This window comes from Pseudophryne corroboree, assembly GCF_028390025.1.
Source record: "Pseudophryne corroboree isolate aPseCor3 chromosome 3 unlocalized genomic scaffold, aPseCor3.hap2 SUPER_3_unloc_17, whole genome shotgun sequence".
In the NCBI taxonomy this organism is placed as follows: Eukaryota; Metazoa; Chordata; class Amphibia; order Anura; family Myobatrachidae; genus Pseudophryne; species Pseudophryne corroboree.
This window is the reverse complement of record NW_026967505.1, coordinates 928,205-944,224: the sequence shown is the minus strand read 5'-3', so window position 1 is coordinate 944,224 and position 16,020 is coordinate 928,205. Positions and strand designations below refer to the sequence as shown.

At 45.3% G+C, this 16,020-nt stretch overlaps 1 protein-coding gene and 2 pseudogenes across 1 annotated transcript in view; 2 read left to right on the top strand and 1 right to left on the bottom strand.

The window, feature by feature from the left end:
* The window catches only part of LOC134983540 (zinc finger protein 615-like), a 332,472-nt gene that overhangs the window by 37,844 nt on the left and 278,608 nt on the right, over positions 1–16,020 (bottom strand). The gene's annotated exons all lie outside the window — the stretch shown is intronic.
* Positions 11,627–11,746, top strand: LOC134983545 (5S ribosomal RNA; annotated as a pseudogene).
* Positions 11,976–12,095, top strand: LOC134983549 (5S ribosomal RNA; annotated as a pseudogene).

Genomic DNA, 16,020 nt, shown 5'->3' with positions numbered 1-16,020 from the left:
TGGATGGTAGCTACTGTAATGTAAGAGTGTGTTTCGGTCAGTGGCCTTCCTGTACAGTTTAAATCCATAACCCCCATCTGTGGTGAACACGGTAACATCCAAGAAGTTAATACTTTTGGAATCACATTCCATGGTGAATCTGATTGGTGTATCCAACTGATTGAGGTGCGAAACCATACTCTCTAGTGCAGTTACACCTCCAGACCATATTAGGAATATATCGTCGATATAGCGTTTATAGTAACCGATACTACCCCCAAACATCGGTAATATGTAGTGTTGTTCATACTCATCCATGTATAAATTTGCATACGCCGGGGCTATGTTACTCCCCATCGCGGTCCCTGATGTCTGGAGGTAGTATCGGTCACCAAACTTAAAGTAATTACATGTCAACGTCATATCAAGTAGCTCCAGCAGAAATTCAATCGGTGGGTTGCGTTGTTGGATCTTCACTAATGCTTTCTTTACAGCAGCCATACCCGTTTGGTGGGGTATGACTGTGTAAAGTGAAGACACATCCATGGTCACAAGTAAGCAATCCTCACTATACTCAGTGATAGCTTTTAATCCAACAATAAAATCATTAGTGTCCTTGATGTAGCTCTCTATCTGTCTGACACATGGTTGCAAGTAGGTGTCAAGGTAGCGTGCAACTGGTTGAAATAATGATCCCCTGGCAGATATAATTGGTCTACCAGGGGGAGCATCAACACATTTATGCACTTTTGGTAAAGTGTACAAAATCGGACACACAGGAAACTCAGTATGCATAAAGGATGACACTGTTTCTGAAATGACACCCATACTGAGTGCCATTTTCAGCAATGTATCAAGTTTTTTCTTGAACAGAGGCATAGGATCACATTCAAGGGTCCTATAGGTGCATTCATCCCCCAACTGTCGTAATATTTCTCTATTGTATGCTACTGTATCCTGTAACACAACTGCCCCACCCTTGTCTGCTGGGCGTATCGTAATCATGGGATTGTCTCTTAATTGTTTGAGAGCAAGTCTTTCCATTTAATTGAGATTTGGTCTACCCTTAATCGAATTATTCATGGAGTCAGTCACCGATTGTTCCATCATACGTGTAAAGGTTTTAATATTGGTATTATTAGATGGAGGATCGTAGGTGCTTCTCTTTTTGAATACAAGATCAGGTATGTCACGTTTATTGTCCCCAAATTTTTCTTTGAGTCTTAATTTGCGTGCCAAACAGTAATTATCAATTTTCCACCTCATTGGGCTAAAATGTACTGTGGGAATAAAGGACAACCCTCGCGACAATACCTTTTCTTGTTCAGGACTTAATGCTACTGACGAAATATTGATTACTTCGCTCGTGGATTCTTCGGAGGTTTTTTTATGTTTTTTGTAGGACCCCCTCCTTGGGTGGGGCCTTTGATGTCTACCTGTGTCGGATCTAATTGCGAGCGGGTAGCCACCCGAGAAAAAGGAGGACGTTGATAGTTTCTCCGATCAGAATTATCTCTGTCTGAGCTAGAAGCAGTAGAATATTGGTCTAATTGGTATTGGCCTCTATTGGATCTAAATTCACGTGATCTACGGGGAGGGAAATCATTCCCTACCAACCATCCATAAACTCTATGATCACGATAATCTCTTTCCACTTTCTCAAGTTTGTTACGTTTAAAATTAATCAAATCTGTTTTATATTTATCTACTTGTGAATTTAGTTTCACGAGCCAGTCCTCAGTTTTATCACCTTTCAGTATACTTTCAAGCTGATCCTTGTTGGAACTCAAATCGTTCCTTACTTTCTTAAGCTCAACTCCTACCTCTTCAATTACCAATAACATAAGATCTAATGAACATTTGTTCAAGATCCCGCACCATCGGCTGCAGAATACCGGATTATTGCGACCGATGGTGGGGATATTACGCACCCGAAATCCACGTGGAATTTGTTTCTTCCGAAAATAATCGGAAAGAAACTGTCCATGTAGAAGTAAATCAATTTCCCGTTTATTGAAATTTAACAGTTTGTAATATACATCAATAGCTTTCTCTCCCGGGATAGCACCAAAGTCAGTCAAATTGAAAAGAAGACGCTCCGCGTCATCATCAGTATAGGACACCTGACCATATTCAGCGTTTGACAAGAGTTCAGGATTTACTAAATTTTCCATATCAATACCACAATAGCAATAAATATTTCAAAGGATGTACCGATATCACCACAGAATTTGGGGAAAAAATCTTAGTACAAAAAACAACTAGAGACCTAAAAAAATTACCAAAAAAGAATCAAAAAGTAATAATTCAAAAAAATCAAAAAAATATTAATCAACAAAACAATCCAGCCATATCATAACCAGTATCTCGCCGTGGATTATAGTCCAACAACCGGAGAGCTGTACCTTGGTGTCATATCAGTATAGCTAGCCACTTCAGTATAGATAGTTGAAACAGATAAATTTCTTTAGAAGAGAGGGCCTTGGGTGCACAACAAAAAATCTGTATAACCTCCCAGAGAATAGTTATTCCAGAAATCCAGTGAAAAAATAATTGTCTGCACTCACATTCAGATTAATTAATTGCTGGGGTGACACTCAATCTTCCATTGGTAGAGAATACATTCCTCATTCCATGAATATACAAAGTTCCTGTAAAGAGTGCACTCACCAGACGGGTACTGTAGCCAACAGGGTTTTATTAGGACATAGTTTCCATTATCATGCCGACGTTTCGGTCCTTAATAGGACCTTTGTCAAGGTTCAAAGACTACCCATACAGCTTATCTATATATAGCCTTCACCATAATTGTACAGTATGCAAGAAAACCCGACACAGAACATATATAATACAAAAGACATATATAACATACACACACACAGAATACTTAATACAGTGTATAGTCAGGCCCACTTACATTTTTCAGTATACCGCTCATCCATCCCGTGTCTTAACCGGGAGGATCGTTGCACATTACTTCCCGCCGCGATGATTATCGTTGAACCGCACGCTGGAGAAGTACCAGATGAGGCCTATTTATCTCTATTTCATTTTTATTTTTATTTTTATTTTTTTCAGCTTACATATCTACTAGTGTGTTTCGGTCTGTGGTACCTAGCCCTGTACTAAATCCATATTATGTATAATTAGTAATATGCTGTAATCTGATCCCAATGTGGTTTATTCGCCTGCAATCGTTTTATCTAGTGGCTTGCAGCCCCACTTACAATGTGCAATATATATCTAAATGAGGTATACTGATTCATAGTTGCCATACATTTTACCATATAAACATAAGTATAGTACTTCGGTTGCTAGGTGACCCCACAGTCGTGGCTATTTGACGAGTGGGTCACATGACGTGTTGTCGTATACGCAATGTACTAATCGCGATACTAATGAAAACGGAAGTTGTGATCACCACGTGATGGTAACACGTGGGTGCGTTCCAAAGAGCACTTCCGCCTTCTCCAGCGTGCGGTTCAACGATAATCATCGCGGCGGGAAGTAATGTGCAACGATCCTCCCGGTTAAGACACGGGATGGATGAGCGGTATACTGAAAAATGTAAGTGGGCCTGACTATACACTGTATTAAGTATTCTGTGTGTGTGTATGTTATATATGTCTTTTGTATTATATATGTTCTGTGTCGGGTTTTCTTGCATACTGTACAATTATGGTGAAGGCTATATATAGATAAGCTGTATGGGTAGTCTTTGAACCTTGACAAAGGTCCTATTAAGGACCGAAACGTCGGCATGATAATGGAAACTATGTCCTAATAAAACCCTGTTGGCTACAGTACCCGTCTGGTGAGTGCACTCTTTACAGGAACTTTGTATATTCATGGAATGAGGAATGTATTCTCTACCAATGGAAGATTGAGTGTCACCCCAGCAATTAATTAATCTGAATGTGAGTGCAGACAACTATTTTTTCACTATATATATATATATATATATATATATATATATATACACACACACACACACACACACACACACACACACACACACACACACACCATACATATAAGCGGATTGTCCGGGTCCCTAGTGACGTGTTCTGAATGTGTATGACCATGTACTGAATGCCCCAGTTGTGGATCTAACAGGAAACCTTATGGTCGACAGAAAACCTAGCAATCGTCGACAGCAGGGAGTAGGAACCAGGCAAAATAACATTCTTGCGACCCCGAGGGGTCCGAGGGAAGTATACATAAATAATTTTAATAACAATTCCCCACAAATACTACCATGTCTGTGCTCGAGGTACAGGCCCATGGAACAGTACCATATACATATATAAATATATATACAGGTTAGTTACAGCATGTTAATTTTCACCCGGTAATATCAGTTGGTGCCGACAGGGTCACCCACCTACTACTGTGTCTCCCCTACACCCACATACTACTGTGTCTCCCCTACAGCATAATACTACCGGCCTGCTGACACTTCATCTACTGAATCAAGTATCAACAGGAGTCGGCGATGCCGACAGAGAGAATCCCATAGCTGTTTGCGACCTAGCACTCACACATGTCGACATGTGTACTGAAAAGCTATAGTGGGTATACCTGACAGGGAACACACAGACACATATGCACAACACAATGATTACATGCCCATTATCTAAGATAGTGCTATATTTCATACTATATTGCACTAATCACTGTGCCCCCCCTTCGTTTACACTGTACACTGTTTTGGCGGGGACATGTAGAAAATGGCGCTGAATCATGTTGTGAGGGCAAAGCCCCGCCCCTTCTCGTCGCACTTCAGCCCCGCTAATATTTTAGCTTTTTATGCTGGCAGGGGTCCGTATACAGAGCCTATGCACTGTATACGTGTTTAACCAGGCTTAATGGAGAGGATATTGCTGCCCAGGGCTCCCCCCCCCCCCCCTGCGCCCTGCACCCTTGTAAAGCCGTTAGTGTGTGGGAGCAATGGCGCGCAGTGCAACCGCTGCTTTATACTGGCGGGGGTATCGTACACGGTGCCCGGGCACCGACTCTTGCCAGTGAAAAGACCCTCAGTAACTGCTGCCCAGGGCGCTCCCCCCCCAGCGCCCTGCACCCTGTGAGTGCCGTTGGTGTGTGGGAGCATGGAGCGCAGCGCTACCGCTGCACCTACTTCCGTTACTGAAGTCTTCTGCCGTCTGATGTCTTCTGTTCTTCTCATACTCACCCGGCTTCTGTCTTCTGAGGGGGGTGACGGCGCGGCTCCGGGAACAAGCAGCTAGGCCAGGGGTGGGCAATTATTTAAGCTGGGGGGCCACCGAACAGTTTCTAATGAATATCAGAGGGCCGCTCCCCCGCCCCCTTTCCCCGCAGGCACAAATAAACATACAATGTATAAAAACCACTATAAGCCAGTATTAAAAAAAATCCCAAAAGAAAACAAAACAGTGCTGAAAACAAAGACATCACCCAGTATTATGCTGTTATTGATAATATTAGCAGCATGATAGGGGCAGTATGTGCCACACCCAGCCATCTTAATTTATTATACATTACCTCCCCTCTCCCCTACCCGTCGACCGAGTCTCCCCGATTTGTGAGGCACAGAACTGACTAATACTGCAGTCAGTGAGAGCACCGGAGACAGCCAGTCACTGGTTCAGCCTGTTCTCCTTTGGCGCTACCCTTGCACCTCGTCCGGCTCCATTAAAACCCCATGCGAGAACTACCTGAGGAGCTGCAGGAGCTACAGGCAGCCAGCCCAGCAGCCAGTCTCCCACTCTCACGTTAGTACTACGCAGCTGCCTCAACCGCGACAGACACAACCTGGCTGAGCTCCCGTCCTCTGTAAAAAAATGAAATACATCAGTCAGCAGACCGGCTGACGTGAGGCATCACGTGACACGACCGCGAGACCCGCGCCCAGGATTTCCTCAGCGGCGCCAGCAGCAGCTTTGGAGGTGCTGCATCGCAATCACAAACAGCTCAGCCTGTCGGGCCACTTGTGATTGCGCGCTGGTGGGAGGTAGCGGGCCGGGCAGGATCGGTTTGCGGGCCGCATCCTGTCCGCGGGCCGTATGTTGCCCACCCCTAAGCTAGGCGCACCAAGTGATCGAACCCTCTGGAGCTAATGGTGTCCAGTAGCCTAAGAAGCAGAGCCCTTGAACTAAGAAGAAGTAGGTCTGACCCTCTCCCCTCACTCCCACGATGCAGGGAGCCTGTAGCCAGCAGGTCTCCCTGAACATAAAAAAGCCTAACATAAAGTCTTTTTCCAGAGAAACTCAGTAGAGCTCCCCTAGTGTGTGTCCAGTCTCTCCTGGGCACAGAATCTAACTGAGGTCTGGAGGAGGGGCATGGAGGGAGGAGCCAGTTCACACTCATTCAAAGTCTTAATAGTGTACCCATGTCTCCTGCGGATCCCGTCTATACCCCATGGTCCTTACGGAGTCTCCAGCATCCTCTAGGACGTATGAGAAAATAATGATAATAACAGGACACCACAGGCTGGTTCTCCTGTATAAAAATAACAACAAGACACCACAGGCTGCACCCCTGTATAATAATAATAATAATATTACACCACAGGCTACTCCCCCTGTATAATAATAACTGGACACCACAGGCTGCTTCCCCTGTATAATAATAACAAGACACCACAGGCTTTTCCCTCTGTATTATAATAATAATAATAATAATAATAACAGGACACCACAGGCTGGTTCCCCTGAATAATAATAATAATAATAATAATAATAATAATAATAGGACACCACAGGCTACCCACATGAATAATAATAATAATAATAATAATATTAATAATAGGACACCACAGGCTACCCACATGAATAATAATAACAGGACACCACAGGTTGTTCCCCCTGTATAATAATAATAATAATAACAGGACACCACAGGCTGCTCCCCTTGTATAATAATAACAACAGGACACCACAGGCCGCTCCCTCTGTATATTAATAATAATAACAGGACACCACAGGCCACTCCCTCTGTATAATAATAATAAAAGGAAACTACAGGCTGCACCCCTGTATAATAATAATAATAATAATAAAATTACACCACAGGCTACTCCCCCTGCATAATAATAACAGGACACCACAGGCTGCTTCCCCTGTATAATAATAATAATAATAATAATAAGAGGACACCACAGGCTACTGCCCTGAATAATAATAACAGGACACCACTGGCTGCTCCTCCTGTATAATAATAATAACAGGAAACTACAGGCTGCTCCCCCTGTATAATAATAATAATTACAGGACACCACAAGCTGCTCCCCCTGTATAATAATAATAATAATAACAACAACAACAGGACACCACAGGCTGCTCAACCTGTATTATTATATTATTAATAATAATAATAATAATAATAACAACTACAGGACACTACAGGCTGCTCCCCCTGTATAATAATAATAACAGGACACTACAGGCTGCTCCCCCTGTATAAGAATAATAACAGGACACCACAGGCCGCTCCCCCTGTATAATAATAATAACAGGACACCACAGGCTGCTCCCCCTGTATAATAATAATATCAGGACACCACAGGCTGCTCCCCCAGTATAATAATAATAACTGGACACCACAGGCTGCACCCCCTGTATAAAAATAACTGGACACCACAGGCTGCTCCTCCTGTGTAATAATAACAGGACACCACAGGCTGCTCCCCCTGTATAATAATAATAGGACACCACAGGCTGCTCCCCCTGTATAGTAATAATAACAGGGCACCACAGGCTGCTCCCCCTGTATAGTAATAATAACAGGGCACCACAGGCTGCTCCCCCTGTATAGTAAGACGTCATTACCTGATCTCCACGGACATTGGGAGGCTGCAGCAGTCGATGAAAACTCACTTCCTGCATGTGGACCGCACAGTCCGGAAGTAAGGTGGAACGCACAGGCAGGAAGTAGGGCATGATTGGCAAAGGCTGCTTACTGGTTACTGGGTCCTCCCCTACTACACCCCGCCCACAGCCCCGGCATATGTAATCGATGTTAACACACATGTCGTCAGTGCAGGAGGCCGGCGGCCATTTTCTTGTAGACCAGTTCGGCAGCAGCAATAGGTTACCTGGCAGTGTAGTGACGTCAGGAGCGGCGGCCATTTTCCCCTGGTCTGAGCTCCGCCTTCCTTCTATCATTCCCACAAGGCAGCAGGAGCAGAGAGCAGCCATTGCTGTGTCTGGCAGCAGGTAATTATATTATTATTATTATTCTATAGGCTGAGCAGCTCTGGTGTCAGGTTCTGTACTACAGGGGGAGCAGCCTCTGGTGCCTTGTTATAGTGCAGCTGGAGCAGCCTCTGGTGCTGCATTATCCCTGTACAGGTGGCTGACACTCTAGTGTCCTATTACTGTAATACAGGTGGCTCAGACCCCGCCGTTACCGTAATACAGGTGGTGCAGACCCCGCCGTTACCGTAATACAGGTGGCGCAGACCCCGCCGTTACCGTAATACAGGTGACGCAGACCCCGACGTTACCGTAATACAGGTGGCGCAGACCCCGACGTTACCGTAATACAGGTGGCGCAGACCCCGCCGTTACCGTAATACAGGTTGTGCAGACCCCACCGTTACCGTTATACAGGTGTCGCAGACCTCGCCGTTACCGTAATACAGGTGGCGCAGACCCCGCCGTTACCGTAATACAGGTGACGCAGACCCCGCCGTTACCGTAATACAGGTGGCGCAGACCCCACCGTTACCGTTATACAGGTGGCGCAGACCCCGCCGTTACCGTAATACAGGTGGCGCAGACCCCGCCGTTACCGTAATACAGGTGGCGCAGACCCCGCCGTTACCGTAACACAGGTGACGCAGACCCCGACGTTACCGTAATACAGGTGGCGCAGACCCCGCCGTTACCGTAATACAGGTGGTGCAGACCCCGCCCTTACCGTAATACAGGTGGCGCAGACCCCGCCGTTACCGTAATACAGGTGGTGCAGACCCCGCCCTTACCGTAATACAGGTGGCGTATCGTTAAGTGTAATAAATTGATATCTTGCTGTGCAACATGTAATTGATTATGTGAATTATTAAAGTGAAAAATTCATATCTTTAATAATTTATTATAATTTACTATACTTCATTCTAATACACCTCATCCCTTATTTTTCCTCCTCACATCGTATATTTTAATATATTCATAATCACTATAATACTACTTTCTACTAATTATAGTGTTAATCAAAAAGCGTTTACAGTTTAATTAATTATATACATACATTGGTTTGGATTAATTTTTCACTTTAATAATTCACATAATCAATTACATGTTGCACAGCAAGATATCAATTTATTACACGATACGTCATATGAATTAATTAATTTATGAACTCAGCCCATTAATAATTCAATTGGCATGCAAATATATAAGTAACCATGATATCAGGATACAGTCCTTATTAATTCATCTCCCGCATATCATATATATTATTTACACATCCTTAATTGCCGTCTTACAGAAACATCAAGTATCCTCAACCATGCAATTAAATGATCCAATGTGGGTTGACCCAGTGTTAAACAATTATCAGGTCCAATTAATCATCAGCACTCTTGTTTAAAAACTGCAACTCTCAGCTAACACATCACGTCCTGTGATCAAGCACTCAATGCGAAACGTACGTCAGGAGGAAGTACCGCGATCACGTGATGCGCACACGTGACCGCACTAGCCGGAATCCCGAGGACAGTCACCAGGCAACGGCCGCAAGCTCCGTCTTCTGAACGGGGACACCTCGACCACACGCCGCTGCAGCCCCTGAAGTCTCTGGAGCACGGGCACGGCAGCAGGCGGGTCCCACAGTTAAGACCGGAGCTGGTATCGTATACCCCGCACTCCCTTTATTGCGATCTGCACATACAATAATCAGTTTGTCAGCAAAAAAGTTTTTCCCTCCCTCTATTCTTCTCTTCCTTTCTTCCTGTCTTTGAGCTATTAGTAGCCATTACAAGTGACATCATATTTTCCAGCCGTATTGTCACACTCATACTATGTTAAAGAGCAATACAGGATAAACTGTCCCAACCAGCAATACCACAAGGATTTTATACCCTCAGCATCAAGGTATAAAATTGGGATTATCCACACTGGCTATAAACATTAATAGCAAGTTGATATCAATTCTATAGGTATCACTGACTGTGTTTTTTCTTTTGAAATTCAATAATGGCAAATTTCAGCAAATGCTCAGAACTTTGAACTTATTAGGCTCAAGCAAATCAACATATGTGCAAATCATCTACAAGCACCTAGTTCCAGCCTGCTTTCCTACAATATATGCAGGTATTCATTAGAGGTTCTAGGCATCAGGCACCTTTCAGCCATTGTCTGGTTTAGTGCATAAGGGTGTACCATAAATTGACTATTTAGAAAATTCATTTCTGTGCAGCATAATTATATCCTGCACCTATATAGTTACTGATTTTGGTCCGGCCGTTCTGGTGTTCTTTGGGCATTTTCAGGAGTGATAGGCAAGTCCTAATTGTGGACAGTGTGTGGTGTCCAGGAATTTTACCCACATAACAGGCCTTCACTCATGTGTATATTGTTATCTGTGGTTGATATGTTACAGGGTGATTAAGCCAGGTGGCTACCCATTATCCCATTTAATCTTTCGAACATTGTACCATATTGTTAGGGTCTCCTGCCCTGTGCTGCCACGTCGTCATGGCAACCGGGAGACAAGTGCTAGTGGAGTAACCTGAGCGCAGCTGATACTCCGGTTCGGGTCTTTTGCTGTTCAGTGGTTATAGGCTCTGTGCACGGCAGGGGATCCGGTGCTGGTTTTTGTGCTCACAGTCTGTGAGGTCTGAGTGGGGCGTGGACAGCACCTGCTTTATAAGGCCTCTTTTCACTGTAAGCAGATGCTGCTGAATCTTTGTTGGTTAGTCAGTTCATGAAAGTTAGCCAGTACTGTGTAGCTTTGTATTTGTTTGTTGCTTACTGCAAATAGGCCTGGGGATTTGGTATTACACTCTGCCAGTCCAGACCTAGCAGTAAGACTGGAGTCAGTCGTTTAGCTTGCTGGGGTTCTGTTACTACTCTGTGAACTTAGCAAGTTTGCGGCTGTATTCTAAGACTTGCCTGTCTAATCCTGTCTCACTGTGCTAGGTGTCAGGGGTCAGTTTAGTGGCAGTAAGCTAAAACCTGTGCACTGCAAGTGAGAATCAGGATTGTGGAGACTCTCCTTGTGTCTATCATTCCATCTCTGACCAAGGAGTTTACTGCCACACCCGTTGGTAACCCTTTAGGGTTTTGCTGTTGCCCTTAGCAACAGCATTTCGGGTTCTCTATGTATTAAAACACAACATCTTGTTTTTTCCATCTGAGCAGTTCTAATACAAGGGAGATACCCAGTTCCTTAGCCTCTGGGCTTCTCTGTTCACTTTGTGTGTATTTTGTTACCCTATCACCTTCTGTGTACGTTATGTCATATTCCCCAGTTTGTCTGTGAATCCATTTGTTTTGCATAACGGTTCAAACACCAGTACATTCCTGCAGACACTGGAGTGCATAACAGTTCTGACACCAGTACTTTCCTGCAGGCACTGGTGTGCATAACACATATGTATATAAAATTCGCTATCTTTTGCAATCACAATTTATAAATTTGGATGATTCAGGATGGTGAGTACAATATTTGCGGTCATACCTCACTGGAAATGCCCAATCTCTTCTGACCTTGGAAGCTAAGCAGTGAAAGGCCGGGTTAGTAAAAGGATGGGTGACCACCTTTGAACACCCAGGTACTGCAACAAATTGACTCCCCTATAGTGTCATCCACACCCAAAATATTGGGCATTTGGAACTCCAAAAAATTGGTTTGCATCAGTGAAAAGGCAAGCCCAAATTGTGGATGCTGTGTAACCTTCCCGTTACAAAAATAGTCCGTCAATATGTTTATATCTTATTTGTGACTGCCAAGTTAAAGGGTAACTAAACCAAGTGGCTGCACGTATTTAGGTGATCCAAGAGGGAGAGTACAATATCTGCGGTCATACATCACTGGAGATGCCCAATCTCTTCTGACCTTTGAAGCTAAGCAGTGAAAGGCCGGGTTAGTACTAGGATGGGAGACCACCTCTGAACACCCTGGTACTGCAAGAAATTGACTCCCCTATACAGTGCACCCACCCATATATATACTACTGGGTACCTGACTCTCGTATGACCTATGATTTAACTCTCTGTATTTATTGTAATCCACAATGGATATCTGCTGAACAAATGATGGTCATACATTACATGAGTCTGAATGTGTAATGATTAATGAACTCTGTAACCACAGCCATTAATCTCCGGCAACTGATACATTGTGATATGTATATCACGTACTATTTGTAATTTGTTCTATATTTTCGCAAAGCTTCTAATTTTTCACGCAGATACTCCTTAAAAAAATTCTTTAATGTGTAACCTAATAAAAATGGTTTTACCAGTATTAATAAATTACATTTCCACCCTCTGAATTAGAGTGCTCTCAAAAAAGAGTCTACTTTCCAACACTTCTTTGTTTTGGTTTTTTCTTGAAGGACAAAAAGCTGCCAACTACAGCCAGGTCCCAGGAACAAAAGTCCTCCCCGGCCTCTACTAAATCCACCGCATGACGCTGGGGCTCCACGGGTGGAGTCCACTCCTGTGGGGGCATGTCTTCGTCTTCAGCCAGGTCTGGGTTAATTCTCAAGTGGACCCCTGGGCAATAGACATTGTTTCCCAGGGGTACAAGCTGGAATTCGAAGAGGTGCCTCCTCGCCGGTTTATCAAATCGGTTCTGCCGGCTTCTTCCCCAGAGAGCGAGGTAGTTTTCGCAGCAATTCAAAAGTTGTGCCTTCAACAAGTGGTGGTCAAAATTCCCTTGCAGCAGCAGGGGATGGGCTATTACTCAACCCTGTTTATGGTCCCGAAACCGGACGGTTCGGTCAGACCTATTCTGAATTTAAAATCCTTAAACCTGTACTTAAAGAGGTTCAAGTTCATGATGGAATCGCTCAGGGAGGTCATCGCCAGTCTGGAAGAGGGAGATTATATGGTGTCCCTAGACATAAAAGATGCATACCTTCATGTCCCCATTTATCAACCTCATCAGGTGTTCCTGAGATTTGTGGTGCAGGATTGTCATACCAATTTCAGACGTTGCCGTTTGGGCTTTCCATGGCCCTGAGAATTTTTACCAAATTAATGGCAGAGATGATGGTGCTCCTGCGCAAGCAGGGTGTCACAATTATTCCATACTTGGACGATCTCCTGATAAAAGCGAGATCGAGAGAACGACTGCTAGACAGCGTATCACTCTCCCTGAGGGTGTTACAACAACACGGTTGGATTCTAAATCTGCCAAAGTCACAGTTGGTTCCAACGTCCCGATTGCCTTTCTTAGGCATGATTCTGGACACGGAACAAAAGAGAGTCTTCCGATGGAAAAGGCCCAGGAACTTCAGAGCTTGGTCAGGGACCTGTTGAGGCCAGACAGGGTGTCGGTACATCACTGCACTCGAGTGCTGGGAAAGATGGTGGCGTCTTACGAGGCCATTCTATTCGTCAGGTTCCATGCAAGGACTTTTCAGTGGGACCTTCTGAACAAGTGGTCCGGGTCTCATCTACAGATTCATCAGATGATCTGCCTGTCCCCCAGGGCCATGGTGTCTCTCCTGTGGTGGCTGCAGAGTGCTCACCTTCTAGAGGGTCGCAGGTTCGGTATCCAAGACTGGATTCTAGTGGCCACAGACGCGAGTCTCCGAGGATGGGAAGCAGTCACACAGGGAAGAAACTTCCAGGGTCTGTGGTCAAGCCAGGAGGCGTGTCTACACATCAACGTTTTGGAATTAAGGGCCATATACAACGGCCTTCGCCAGGCGGAGACCTTACTTCGAGGTCTACCGGTTCTGATTCAGTCAGACAACGTCACAGCAGTAGCTCATGAAAACCGCCAAGGCGGCACGAGGAGCAGAGTGGCAATGGCAGAAGTCTCAAAGATTCTTTGATGGGCGGAGAGTCATGTAAGTGCGCTGACAGCAGTCTTCATTCCGGGGGTGGACAACTGGGAAGCAGACTTCCTAAGCAGATACGATCTGCATCCGGGAGAGTGGGCACTTCATCAAGAAGTCTTCACAGAGATTGCAAGTCAGTGGGGCCTGCCTCAAGTAGACATGATGGTTTCACGTCTCAACAAAAAACTTCAGCGATATTGCGCCAGGTCAAGGGACCCTCAGGCATTTGTAGTGGACGCACTTGTGACACCGTTGGTGTTTCAGTCGGTCTATGTATTCCCTCCTCTTCCTCTCATCTCAAAGATACTGAGGATCATAAGACGAAGAGGAATTCGGACAATTCTCATTGTTCCAGATTGGCCTCGAAGGACCTGGTATCCGGATCTGCAGGAAATGCTCACCGCATATCCGTGGCCTCTCTCAGGGAAGACCTGTTACAACAAGGGCCCTGTCTGTTCCAGGACTACCGCGACTGCGTTTGACGGCATGGCGGTTGAACGCAGGATCCTAGTGGAGAAGGTTATTCCCTAAGAGGTCATCCCTACTCTGATAAAGGCTAGGAAGGAGGTGACATCAAAACATTATCACCGTATCTGGAGGAAGTATGTGTCTTGGTGCGAAGTCAAGACTGCTCCTCCGGCAGAATTCCATCTGGACCGTTTCCTCCATTTATTGCAAACTGGAGTGAATTTGGGCCTAAAGTTAGGCTCCATCAAGGTTCAGATTTCGTCCCTCTCCATTTTCTTTCAAAAGGAATTGGCTTCTCTTCCAGAAGTCCAGACTTTCGTGAAAGGGGTGCTACATATACAGCCTTCTTTTGTGCTTCCAGTGGCACCATGGGACCTTACTGTGGTGTTAAGGTTCCTTAAGTCTCACTGGTTTGAGCCTCTAAGACAGTTGAATTAAAGTATCTCCCTTGGAAAGTGGTCATGTTATTGGCCTTGGCTTCGGCGCGGCGTGTGTCGGAGTTAGCGGCTTTGTCTCATAAAAGCCCTTATCTAATTTTCCATGTGGATAGAGCTGAGTTGCGAACTCGTCCTCAATTTTTGCCTAAGGTGGTTTCCTCTTTTCATATGAACCAACCTATTGTGGTGCCTGTGGCTACAAGGGACGTTGAGGATTCTGAGTCCCTGGATGTGGACAGGGCATTGAAAATTTATGTGGCCAGAACGGCTCGGGTGAGGAAAACAGAGGCCCTGTTTATCCTATATGCAGCCAAGAAGGTTGGTGCGCCTGCGTCTAAACAGTCTATTGCTCGCTGGATCTGTAACATGATTCAGCAGGCTCATTCTACGGCTGGATTGCCGTTACCGAATTCGGTAAAGGCCCATTCCACTAGGAAGGTGGGCTCTTCTTGGGCGGCTGCCCGAGGCGTTTCGGAATTACAACTTTGCCGAGCAGCTACTTGGTCGGGTTCAAACAATTTTGCTAAATTCTACAAGTTTGATACCCTGGCTGATGAGGACCTACTGTTTGCTCATTTGGTGCTGCAGGGTCATCCGCACTCTCCCGCCCGTTTTGGAGCTTTGGTATAATCCCCATGGTCCTTATGGAGTCCCCAGCATCCTCTAGGACGTAAGAGAAAATAAGATTTTAAACCTACCGGTAAGTCTTTTTCTCGTAGTCCGGAGAGGATGCTGGGCACCCGTCCCAGTGCGTAGTGTTCACTCTAAGCTCCTTTCGCAGGGCGCTGCGCCCTGCCCCTTTTCTGAGTGACAGAAAGCACCCTGCCCGTTTGTGCCCGCCCTGCCGCCCTGTTAATCACCAAAGGACTGCCTTCTCTCCATGCCAGTGTGCTGTCATTTCTCCCCCCGCCGCACTGTTACTCCTCCCCCCGCCGCGCTGATAGTTCTCAGTTGAAGGTGGAGACAGGGTCAGCGTGGAGGAGCAGCCAATCAGAGCCTGCGGTGTCTCCCGCCCGCCAGTCCTCCGGCATGGTTTGAAATTCTCCATCACCACGGCGCAAAGTGTAGAATGTGCTCTGCCTGGCGCAATATGTATAACGTGCTCTACCTGTCGCAGTGTGTATAGGAGGTTCTACCTGG